This window comes from Astatotilapia calliptera, chromosome 22, assembly GCF_964374335.1.
Source record: "Astatotilapia calliptera chromosome 22, fAstCal68.1, whole genome shotgun sequence".
Classification (NCBI taxonomy): domain Eukaryota; kingdom Metazoa; phylum Chordata; class Actinopteri; order Cichliformes; family Cichlidae; genus Astatotilapia; species Astatotilapia calliptera.
Genome location: NC_137442.1, coordinates 1934697 through 1947693, shown reverse-complemented (window position 1 = coordinate 1947693; position 12997 = coordinate 1934697). Strand labels below are relative to the sequence as shown.

The 12997-nt window shown below is 47.1% G+C and overlaps 1 protein-coding gene across 2 annotated transcripts in view; it reads left to right on the top strand.

Moving 5' to 3' along the window:
- Positions 1-920: 920 nt before the first annotated feature.
- The window catches only part of LOC113014752 (zinc fingers and homeoboxes protein 2-like), a 128149-nt gene continuing 116072 nt past the window's right edge, over positions 921-12997 (top strand). Inside the window, exon 1 of one of the 2 annotated variants that reach the window (XM_026156473.2) lies at positions 921-1267. The gene's annotated coding sequence lies outside the window, so the exon portion shown is untranslated. Of the gene's footprint in view, positions 1268-1369; positions 1539-12997 lie in introns of those variants that run through there. The other variant, XM_026156474.2, reaches the window with a different exon arrangement.

Sequence of the window (12997 nt, the reverse complement as noted above, 5' to 3'; positions counted from 1 at the left end):
TTTCTTTCTGTTTTAAGTGAACAGACTGAGATTTGGCATTAAAATGGTTTTATCAGCACTGATAAGGAGCCAGGAATCAGAGCCGATCATAAACTTACACTCGGGATGTTTGATTGGTGACGTTGGACATATTATCACAGAGGTCAAAGGTCACTAAATCGCCCAAGTCCTCATAAACCGATCGCATAACTCACCTACACATAACCACCGGTGGGAGCAGGCAGGGTGTGCTTCCTAAACCCGCCTGTTGGTGTCGCTGTCCGTCACGTTTTCGCACAAGCGCGAGGGTTCGTCTGCACGTTTATTGCATCTGATCAGGTACGACAAGCCCATTATCAAAATGCACGAGCTCGGTGCAGTGTGGTGATCGTGGATAAACTTTTCCTTCCACTCCCACGCACTCTCGCCCTCCTGATCCCACCGAAACTCCTTTTAAATGAGCCCAGGTTGAACAGGTGGGTGCTGATGCTCCAGCCGCACGTGAGCACGGTGCTGTGAGCGGGTCAGCTCCAGGATCAAACAGGTGTCACAGAAACACCCGAGCGCCGTGGGTTTTGTTCCCGCTCACATCGCTTTTATTTCAGATTTTACATTTTTATTTACATGTCGTGGGTTCATGAAAGGGAACTTTTGCAACATTTTCTCCGAGTTTAGGAGAATTCACAGAGATCAGAGCTGCACGGTGTCACAATCACGAACATGTCACACACGAGACGGGAACGAGTCCGGTGATGGTGTGTGTGAGCGGGCGTGAGGGTAAGAGTGCAGGAAAGTGGATTAAAATGAGAATAAAGTCGGTGCAGAGGACCACAGGTGTGTGAGTGTGTGTGAGAGAGCGTGTGTGTGGATGTATAGGTGGTGCCTGCCTGCTGCCGGGGTGCTGAGGCTGAGCCGCTGCAGGAGGGGGGCACGCTCGGGGGGTGCATGGCCGCCGCGTGGTCGCGCCTCTCCGCCGTGCCAGAGTCCGGCAGCGTCGCGGTCCAACTTTTCTGTACATTTTCACGTCACCTGGACACCGAACATAAATTTGGCATCCTATGCAAATATATGCTGACGTAAAAGATCATGTGGTTTTTGTCGTCGATCCCCCCTATGAGCAACGAGCAGGCTTTTTTTTCTCCTCTCTACTGTTGTCTTTAGGTTAGCTATGCTACAATCTTTACTGTACCCAGCGCTAGCTATATGCGCCCCGCACCGCTCCACTCTGGATCTCTGGGAATAATCAACTTCCAGCCTGTCGCACCGTGCAGCCACAGACTCCACACAGGTAGGACACGAGGGAAACTTCTCGTTTTTTTACTCGCGGGGATAAATTTTGACCAAAGTGACCGCAAAAGTGAAGTTATTAAAGCGGCTTGGTTGCAGGCAGACTAGCCGCCTGGCTCCCTCTCTCTGCCCAGGCTGCTGCTGTTGCTGCTGCTGCTAGCGACCGTCCCCCTCCATCACAGCCTCTCGGAGTGGGAACCACGGCGCTCTCACCCCGCGGATCTCCTCGGCAGCCCGGCTGGGATGGAAATACTTAGACACCTGGCTGTCAGGTAACTTTAGTTGCGGGGTGACTGCTCTCCGGGTGTATTTGAGGATAGTTGTGAGACAAGTGAATGTCACCCGGTTCGCGTTGTTTTTTTTTCTTCTAGTAGCCAACTTTTGCCGTCCCCCCTCCACCCCCGGTGAAAGTGCACATAATAAATTTATTAGCCATTGGGGCTAGCCGTTAGCCAGTTAGCCCCTGCTAATGACGGGCGACCCGGCGGAGCTAAGAGCTTTAGCTTTAGCCGTTCCCCGCACACAGCAGCGGGAAACGTGGCTGCCCGTCTCTGGATGTTGTGCTTTCATGTCGGGAAACGCATTTGTTTTGGCTGCCTCCCCCTCCTCTCTCCCGTCTTCCCCTCGGAGTTACAGCGCTGCTCCGCGGACCCGAGTGGAGGATAAATCCGCTTTTTGTCGGCGCCTCGGTCTCCGCGGAGCCGATGACAGTGCGGTTAAAGAGTCGGCTCAAGTGTTGTTGTTGCCCGCTGTAGGTTAGGTTCAAACGGGGCTAGCTAGCAGACAGCCAGTCTGGCTGGTTGGGTCATCTGAGGTGAAGCCTCCGTCAGCGGGGTGCACAGAAATACGCTGCCTGTTTGCGGAGAGCCGCTTCCCGCTGCTTTCCCGACACTTTCCCAGCTTTTCCGCTTTATACTTGCCTTTCACCGAACTGTCTTTACCGTTAGATCGTCTTTTCGGGCTGTTTTCACCGCCGATGAGCGAACTGTTTGGCGGTCGCATGTTGAAGCGAACTGCCGTTTACTTTGGTATTAAACAGTTTTCCGCTCGGTGCTTTAAACGTGTTCAAATGTGAGGTTGAAGTAGTTTAAGAGGGGCTTTTGGGCCGGGCCGGTTCCGAGGACGGGTTGCCTGTTTGGTGGACAGACGCTGACTTCGTGCCAGTTAATGGCAGACTGGTTTTCTACTGGTTTCAGGCTGCCAGAATCCACAGCGCTCGGCTTTTCCACGGGAAACGCCGTCAGTGTTTGTTCTTTTTGCACAATTGTGTTTTTAAACTGCATTTATAAGGATCCGCGTTGATATTGAACTGCTTTTACTCCGGTTAAGCAGAAATGTGTGCGTTTTTTGCATAATTTTGCAAATACGCGCTCGGTGTATTTACATCCAGCGCCGTGTGTTTGCTGACAGACTGGGTCACTGCTGCCGCCCGACCGTGCGGGGAAACCGGCTTTATTAGCGCCCGTTTACTCACCGGGACTGCCTGCATGCCCCGTATGTGACACGGCCAGGAGGGTATCCACATGAGGGGCGTGGGGTGGCACCAGCCCCCCTCAAATATCAGTGCCTCGCCCCCACAGGTCCTGCGGTCTAATGTAACTTAGTGCATTTACTCAGATACTTTACTTGAGTGCACATTTAATAAACTTTCAATTTATTTAACGATTTCTCCTTAAAAAAATCTCAGAATGAGCCTTTGCAGGATTTACTGCACTTGCAATCAAGGCACAGAGTTCCCCTTTTAACCTTAGTTAACAGAAAATTGGGATGTTTGATTATTAAAATTTAATTGTAAGCTTGGGAAAATTAAACCACACTTAAAAAATACTGTTTAAAAGTATTTTTTTTTTAAAGAAAGATGTTTGTTGGTGGGTTTTATATAAAACCAAACAGCTATATTTTGGATGCTTGTGTTGCACTTTGTGCTCTAGGCTTTGTTTTAAAGCTTCAGAGGGCTGCTGCAGATTTTAAAATATAAATCTACTCATATTTGGTGCTATAATATTTTGAATAACACCCCCAGCAGCATATAGGTACAGAAAATCATATCCAGCTGCAACATTAAAGTCTGCACACCATTATGATCTAATATTATGATGCATGTCGTTCAGCACAGTGAGTGGTCTGTATGTAGGTACTGGGAGTATATTTTGCAGTGTAATTTAAGGCTTTTCATACTGGTTTTGCTTCTTTGCACACTAGTTTTCTTCCTTTAAAATAAATGTCTGTATCATGGCTCAGGACTGAACATGAGTGTGAAATATTTTTATTTCCTTTGTGCCCCCCATTCGAAAAAAGTCCCGCGTACGCCCGTGGACGTGGCAGCTGTTCCTTCTTCTTGTAGTCAAACTTCTCCAAGTTCGCCCAGCCTGTGTTCACGATGTTCCCCGACCTAATTTCCTACCCCAAGCCCTGTTACATAAAATCATGAATAATTGGATGCAGCCGGCTCGCATGCCGCTTCAGACCTAACGCGGTGACGTGGTTGGAAATCAAAAAGCCATTTTGACCTGTGACCCCCTTCCCCCCGCCCCATGGCCCCCCTTCAGTTGAGAAATATCTCTAAAAAGGCGTAGTTGTGTTTGTTTTGCAGCTTTCCCTGCTGTCCTCATGTGACTCCCTGCAGTCTGAAGGACGTACAGGAGGAAGATTTCTGTCAGGCTTAGGCGAACAGGTGTGTAAACTGAATTTGGGCAGGTTTCACCCTCCACCACATCCCTGACAGTGTGACTGAAGTGTGTCTTGGCTCTTGGAAATCATTGGAGAGGCTCGTATTTGGCAGCGGCTCCTCCTCTTCCTCCTTCCTCTATACTGCCCGGTGACAGCCTTAAAATCCACCTCCTCCCCGCCGCTGCACCGTGCACTCCCGCTGAAAGTGTGTCAGGATTTTTTCTCCTTTTCTTTTTTTTAATATTATCTCCCTCTCGCCTGTTCTGGTTCATAATCACATTTCCTTTTCCATTGACCGACTTTTTTTGTCTCATATTTTGCCGCTATTGTATCTGCGCCGTGTCAGGCTTTTTAATCCTATGATATGGATGCAGGGATCAGTCAGTCATGCTGCCAGTCTCCGAATCAGAGCACGCTCGCTTGCTCTCTGGCTGCTATTTATTTGTCACAAACGCCAACACACACACAGGCGCACACACAGCACACAGCTTTGGTGCGCTTTCCCTTCCTCACTACTACTCTCGCGTCTCTCACACACACACGCGCACACACACTTTCGCTTTTCCTCTTCCTGCCCTGACACGCTGCTTTTTCTCTTTGACACACACATTTTGCCGCTTCCTGGGAAGTGCAGCTGTGATTTGCTGTTGCCACCTGACCTGTCACCCCAGTCCCCCCCCCACACACACACACAGACACACACACGCAGCCATAGTGTGCTTTATTTCACCGTTTGCACTGCTCACATCATTGGTTTTTTATTGCAGAAAATTGCTGCTCCACTCGTGTGTTTTCATTATTTGTAGCGATAGAAAAGGACCCCTTTCTGTGTGTGTCTGTGTGTGTGTTGCCCTCAGTGGCATTCAGTCGTGACAGCTCACACACACACTATGCAGCACTCTTTGTCGCTCTGTCAAACTGCTATTTATTTCACGCACATGCACACACACACATGCAGAAAGCATGCATGACAGCTGCATCTTTGCACACACACACATTCAGTCACTCCTTTTTTTGCTCTTGTGGCGCACACACATTTGTAGTTTGGGTGCTTTATGAAATAGTAAGAGGGTGTGTGTGTGTGTTTGGGAAAGAGTACGAGCATGCCAGGTTGTGCGTGAGTGAAGTGGGGGTGATTTTCTGTGAGTCACTGCGTGTGTGTGTGTTACTGTCCACTCCTGCCTCACTGCTGGAGCTCTTCACAGGGAAACACACACACACACACACACACACACACACACACACACACACACACACACACACAGCGGGTGCATTGGATGTGCGCTGCTGCTGCTGCTGCTGTTGGATCAAACCCACGTTCCACGTCGACTTGGAGGCTTTTCAGAGGTTGAAGTTTGAGCGCGAGCACCGGGATCCCCATTCGATCAGATTTAACTCCAGACCAGAGATGAAGCTCCTTCTTTTAATAATCTTTTATTCCTCATTTCTTGGTGCTAAAGCGGAAATCTCGCCCAATCTCGTCTTGGTAATTTTTTTCCCTCGTACAGAAATTAAAAGTGATATTTTTTTGCAGCTTTTTTTTCTGCTGTGCAAACATTCGTGCGCTGCAGTGAAGGCTTTCATTACTCGCCATGAAATTTATTTTTAAAAGTTGTGTGTGTGAAAAGTCCCACTGCTGTTTGTTCCAGCTGTGGAAAGGCTTTCAGCCAAATACGGTCATTTTTCAGCTCAGACCTGCTACTTTAGTAAAACATTAATTCCTACCTTTGAACTCGCGGGTGCTCATTTTCACAACTTAAGTCCATTTTTACACCTGCTTTCCCTCCGGAAACACATCTTTATACGTCTCCTGATCTTGTAAATCACCTGCAGACGGTGAAGCTTGTGTAGTTATTAGGGCTAAACTGACAAAGCAGCCAGGCTGATTCATTGGTCGATAATTGCTCGGTGCAGCTTGATCATACCTGTATATTCAGCTGACAGGTACAGAGGATGTAAGGAAATGTCATGCTGTGCTTGGGCTTCCAGCTCTGCCCCATAAAGCTGGAAATTCGCTGACTAAAGTCGGGTTATTTAGTGTCTGGAGACGGTGGCCATTTTTTCTGGGCTGTCTGTGCTAAGACTTCCTGTTCTGTGAAACAGTCACATGTAGAGATGTTTGCAAAGCTAAAAAGAAGCGAAGCTGTCCTTTCTGTTAGTGTGTTCTGTCTTCTGCTCTCAACATGGGCCGTTTACCTGCTTCCATTCAATCCTGCTCGGTGATGACTGGTCATCTAAATACTTGGCACCAATCAGACAGAGACAATGGCTGAAGGTTTCACTGCAGTTTGGCGTTTGAGCTCTCCGAATGAACCAATGCACAGGTGAATTGAGGCCCTGAAGGCTTTCGGTACCAAAGAATTTTTGTCCCCTTTGTCCTGCAGTTCCGTATTCAGTATTCAAAGGTTTAAACCAGGCTCCCCACTTTTGCCTCAGAGCAGAATATTTTGGGAAATAGTGGTTACTAATTTATCTGAAAGACGACGTGACCGCTGGGAAGAGTTTGGCTGTTCCTCAAAGATCCCTCCCCCGCTGTATTATCCTACATTTTACCAATCCAACATCGGGTAGTGTGTTGTTCTTCTGCTCTAGTGTTTAATGGTAGCTGAGAAACTGGTCAGAGGTGCATTTCCTACCAACACTAACATGTTAGATCCGGTAAAATTAGAAAAATGTGGACTACTTAAAATTAATAACTGCTTTTACACAAAATCCAAACTAGCTACCTGCAGCAGCTGGGGTTCAAAGTGTGTGCTCACATTGGGATCGGATTGGTGGGACGTCAGTGAGCATGCTCTCAAATAACATCTACAGTATTTCCACAGTATTTAGTCTTCAGTGTGTAGCCAGGCAGGAAGTTTTAACATGTGAAAAACTGCATTACAGCGTGAAAGAGTCTTAAACCTGCATACTTTCAAACAGCCAGCAGGGGGCGACTCCTGTGGTTGCTGAAAGATGTCGGATTTCGTATACGTCAATGAGGAAAAAGAGCTCGCTGCTCGCCTGACTTCTTGCTTGAATTTTCCGGATGTCTTTAAGGTTTTGATCATTTTGTGCATTTTGATGTAATTAGAAAAACAATTTTAATTACGTTCCGTTAAAACGAGCCACGGTCTCAGCGTCTCCGGCAGGAACAGACTCGCTGTTGTGTTTGTATCGAGACTCTCACCCGTGTGCTGTTGTTGAGTTGGTGTGTGTTTTGTCCACATGTGATCAAACACGCTCCGTCCGTCGGGTCTCAGTCACATCCACTTCTCGCTGCAGTCGGTGCTTTTGGCGCCGTCTGCTCAGAGTAGCGCTTATTAGTGGCAGTTTTTTTCCTTTTCTTTTTTTGAAAGGCAATTGAAGAAATATTAAAAGACCCGGTGAGAGCTGAATTACTTTCACCTGCGCTGAATCCAGGAAACCTCAAGGCGGACTGGTCACAGAAATGAAAACATCCTTTAGGCACAATGCTTTGAGTCAACTTTGTTACAGAGTTGACCTCCGGTGTATTGTCTCTGTGGAGGGCTGTGTGTAATTGGTGCTTTTATTTCCATTCTGGCGACGACCTTGTTGGGTTGAAGCCGGTCGCTCGACTACATAAAGGTTTTTTTAGGAGGAGTCGTCCATGTTGTAAAGTGGCTGAGAAGTCTCTTTTTCTGGTGCTAATGAAAGAAAACGTTGATTTGTGAGTGTTTTTCTCTGGCGGTCTTCTTACAGCGGCGCCGCTGACGTTTGCGTTTTTCTGGAAATGTTCCTTTCACTGTTTTCACGGCGACGTCCTCATTGTTCATCCCGCCTGAAACGCGCGACCTCTGAGAGACGGCCAGCGCTCGTCAATGAGTAAACGGCCGGCATTCTTCAATGACTGAAGACTAGTGAGATGTGGTCAGTGATTCAGAGCAGTGGAAGCAGGTTATCCTGCATGATTCAGCTCAAAGTCACTGATGATATTCAGAGGCTTTGGTTTTGGTCTTCCCCCAAAGGAAAATCATCAGGACTGTAATAAAAATACTTTTAACCAGACTTTTTCGAGCGCGCTTTCATCGCCTTTCATTCATTCGTCGCTGATTACCGCTATAACCAAACGCATACTGATTGTTCTTATGTGTATAGTCCCCTCAAAGGCCCAGTTTGAGCCAGGATAACCCTGATATTACTGATTTAATATCACCCAGACCAAGTCTGATGTGTCTAATGAACTCATCGTGCAAAAGGTCTGTTTTATTTTACAGGATAACTTTTAAAAAGGCCCGTCGAGTGTGTAAAGCTGCACCGGCAGCTCAGAGCTGAAGCTGCATAGAGATGTAAGCTGTCTCCGACACCTGTGTGGTGCAGACGGGGCTGAAAATATATCTATTGATTATTTATTTGCCTCTTTCGTTCCTGCACCTCTGCTCCTGTCTCGGTAAAGCTATGTGATCAGCACAGCTTCTTTTGTCTGTTTTAGCAGAAAATTCAGCTTGACGAACTCAGAGAAAACTGAGTTCGTCAAGCTGAATTTTCGGACACTCGGCGGAACGATGAAGATTCAGCAGAGGAAGAAGACGTGCCGTTTAGATGCTGATCTGAATATGTTGATTTAAAACTGTGAAATTACACACAGGCTTTGGTGGAGGGTGCGTTATTCGAGTGCCTGTGTTGGCAAATCTAAAAACTTGCGACCAAGTCTTACCTACTGATGACATCTGTAATAGTTATGAGGAACAGCTGGATGTTAAGGATTCACTGGTGTGTTGGACAATATCGGCTCGATCTTTGGCAGATACAGACATCAGCAATAAACCGCAAATGAATCTGCAAATATCGCCCCGCAGATTAGATGACATTTGTTCAAGTCAGTTTTGTGTTTTATTTATTTATTTTTATCTGTTGTGTCAGAAATGAGAAAAAAAAACAAACTGTGAACAGCGTCAACCAAATTTTTATTTTAAACATCTGTTCTGTTGTAGAATGTCACGATTTGTGCATCTCTAATGAGCAGTTACCGGAGACGATCATATTTTTGAATACTGAACAGTCGTTTATCTGTAAAGACTGAAGCATTTATGCACCGAAAAATAGAAATTTCCTCTTGTTTTTACCAGCGTCTGCTGCGATGCTCCCGGTGGCTCATTTAGTAGTTTGTTTTTGGTTTTTTAAACATGAAAAACAGACGTGTTTAAAAGTCAGAGAAAACCCAGAAACAGTAAAAAGTGAGCCCGGTCTGACGGTCGAGGGTAAAGAAGTCCTGGAGAAACGTGTGCTAGCACCAACCTGCATCTTCATCGGCAGCGCAGTGACTGACTGGCTGTTCTCAGGCTCTTCCTCGTCTGATTACTAATCAATATAAAAACACTGATGTGTCTTTAGTGCTGAGAAGTGGGTATACGAACAGAGTATTAATAGCAGCGCAGCTTCCTGCGGTCTGCACGCAGCTTCACAGGCTTTTCCACACTGCCAAGAATAACTGGGGGAAACACTGAATACTTGTAATTGTTTGAAGTTTTTGGCAGGACGAGGCCAAATTCTCAGATATTGAAAACTGGCACAAAAAAGCAGATTCGCTCCAAAAATATCAGCGATGGAAAAACTGGAATGGGTCAAACCAAGAAAGCAGAGCGGGCTCGTTCTTCTGAGGTCTACTGTACATGCTAATGACGCTCGCCCAAAAATATAATAATGTATGCAGGGAGAAAATCAGACCGCAGAGACGTGACAGAACCAAAGAAGAAGGAGAAATGCAAATGACTTATTTTTCCAGATGAGAAAAGACGGCGAGCTTGTCAGCTGTGAGCCCTGTAAGTAATTAATATTAATGTAACATGAAAATAAACCAGACTTCACTCGTGTCTGGAGCAGGATGGGCGGTATAGAAAGCTGGCGTGGGTCCGGCCCGGCGGGGAGTCACGTGACTGATAAACAGCGCCCCGTCCTCCACGTGACGACGACGACGATGAAGCGTGAGCCGATCGCTGACAAACGTGTCGCCTTGTTTCTGAGCCGGAGCTGCAGCTCTGCCTCTGGGCCGATCGGTTTAATGTTGACCTGCAGCTCGGTCCCGCCCACTGCTCTGTCGACAGCATCTGAAACGGCTCCTGAGGGAGGTCACGTGACGGAGGAAAAAAGAAACTGTTTATTACAAAGTGAAATGTTCACACGCTTTCTGGGAGCGGAGCTTCTGTGAACTATTGACTGATCAGAAAGTTGCCATCGGGTCACTGCTCCGTCCAGCCCGGGCATTAGCAGCGCCGTGACGCTGCTCTCACAAACATGCATGACTTCAGTTTAGTGATCAGGAAACTTTGTTTTCGTCCTGCTGGACACACAGATCAATGTGCAGTGAGACTAAAGGCTTGCAGTATGGAAATATTAAAGGGCTGCAGACGGCTCTCTGCTTGTACTCCCTCCATTAGATCCATGAATTCATTAGATTAAATCATCTCAGGCTTAATCTGATCATGTTTTGTCGAGTCCTGAGTCAAAACTAGTTTTCTTTCCTTAAACACAGCACAAAGTAAAAGTTGTGTATTTTAGATGTAGATAAACCCGCTCGGCTACGTTTGTGCTGCAGTCACAGGAGATGTGAAACTTGTATCTGAGCAACCAGTCGCACTCAATGAAAATGACGATCACTGTGCAAACAAAGTTATTTATTTCGTTATTATCCGTTTTCCTCCCAGTGTGACTGAGAGGTTTGGGGTTAAACACGCCCTGTGTCAACAGTGACTGCCCTACAGACCCGACCTCTCACCTTGTCTCTTATTTCAGGCACAGAGGGACTCAATATCCTAAAAATAACTCTAAAGGGGTTCCCAGGGTGTTCCTGCATTAGACGACACACATACTGGTTTTTAGGATCTATGTTTTGAAGCCTCAGTTTTGGTGTTCGGCCTCTCAGGCGTTAGCTTTTAGGAGCCACATTAACAACAGAGCAACGTTAGCCGCTAAGGCTAATACAGTGGAAACTTACGAAATTAATTCGTTCCCGAGGGTCTTTCGTAAGTCGAAGCACCCATCGCGCCTTTTCAGTGAGGCGATGCTGAACGATAGGCTATAGGCTAATTGCTAACTAGAACAACAAAGCGTCCTTCAATTGGAACAGCGAAGCGCAATTACGGGGTTGTCACATGATTCAGAAAGCATTGTGGGCATTGTAGGCTCAGCCAATCGGAGCCAGTGGATTTCGTTACTCGGGCATTTTGCCGTAACACGGGCAGAAATCTTGCCGTTCAGCGCCTTCGTAACTTTAGTTTTTCGTGAAATGGGGTATTCGTAAGTTGGGGTTCCACTGTATAATCACAGGAATCTAAACCTGCTGATGAGCGCTGACTGACAGGCTGATAATATAATCACCCCCAAAACATCCACCTGACAGTAAACTGGCCACGCCCCTAATTAGTCAAACAGGTGAGCTTTTAAACATGTGTGTTTATGGTGTTTTCACTCATCTTCCTATCAGAGTCCACGCTGGCAGGAACACCTGCTGCTGCTGTCGGTAACAACATCTGGGCCGAACGAACATCTGGAAACATCCAGTGATCTCTGGCTTTAAGTTGTTGTTCTTGGTAGCTTTACATTAACTCGTGGTGGCAACACCACGAGTTAATGTTTACAGCTAAAACTGATAGAATCTGATTATGCGGAGCGGACGCTCGGCCCGGCGGGTGGAGTTGGTGTTAAAGTGGCTGCAGCTGTAGCGGAGCAAACCTGCATCAAACTTCTCATCCGGAGATCTTATCCAAACCGCTGCAGGTCCTTCTTTCCGAGGAAGCGCATTATCTGAAATATATGCAGGGCCGAGTGTGCGCGAGTGTGTCATTTTGTCATTTTGACATAATTTACTGAACAGCCTTTTTAAAGAAGTCGCCAAATTTGTTTCTGTTTTATGCCATCAATCATCCGGTGAAAGTAGGTGTCACTTTTGTTTTCGGCTATCTCATTTTTTAGAGCGAAAACACTTCAAAAACAGACGCCGTGCGTTTGTTACCGCTGCTTATATTATTTAGATTTGCTTCTTTCTTCCTTCTTAAACCTCCAAGAAGTCATTTTTATTCATGAAGGGAGAAAAGAATGCTTATTTTCTCATTAAAGCCTGCAGTGTGTGTGCGTTTCTCAATTACTCAACACATGAGTGACCAGCAGCACTGATGGGCTCATCAGACAAAAAAACGTCTTAGATTAGCTCCCCCCACACCCCACCCCCCAGCCCAGAGCTGTGATTTGTTGAAGGCCCCCCCTTCCCTCCTCCCTGCCTCTGCATCGTTAATTTGAACCTTGTTTCAAACATTTATCCAGAAAAAGCTCGCTGAGCACAGTTTCCCCTTTTCCATCACCGGCCTCATTGATATTCATATGTTTCCCCGCGCTCGCACCTGGGGGCCGCGGGCTCGTGCCGCAGCGAGGCGCTGCCCTGCTCGGCAGAACTTCAGCAGTGCTTTTCTTTGTTTTTGAATTTCTGCGCTGCGGCGACGGTTTCCAGCGTTTCCTGATCTTCCCAGCTGCTCGGCAGTCGCGGCCAGCAACTTTCCAGGCGCGAGGCCGTTTGTGCGAGTCGGCCTCGGCCCGTTTTCTGCTCTTTGTCTCTGTTTCTGTTTGACAGCAACTCCTCAGCTGAGCCTCGCGCTGCTGCAACAAAGTGAAAAACTCTGCTGCAGCAGGCCGGCGGCGAGCGAGCGTCTCTGCTCAGACGCGTTCACTCAAACTGAGAGCTGATGATGCTCGGACACGTACGCTTACAGCGGGCACGCCGCTTTATCAGGTATGGACTCTGACCATGCTGGGGCGGGGTGCACCTCCTTCATCGCCCAGTTTGAGCCTCAGACTGTGCTTCATCGCTCTCCACCAGCTTTGTCGCCCCCCCCCCGTCTTTATTTCTCTTTTAAACATTCAAAGCAGATCAAGATCCGCTATCTTAGTTTAATTGGTCACATGATTATGACAAACATGCGTCATCGTTTTAGAAACTGTTTTCGCCGTCCACACTGCCACACGAAAGCACTGTTTCCAAATCTATGCGTTTGTGAGAGCGTTTTCAAAACGCTGCGTTTTCCATGAGTGAAAACGGCGTCTCAGCGCGGACGGGAGAAAGCGATGTGTT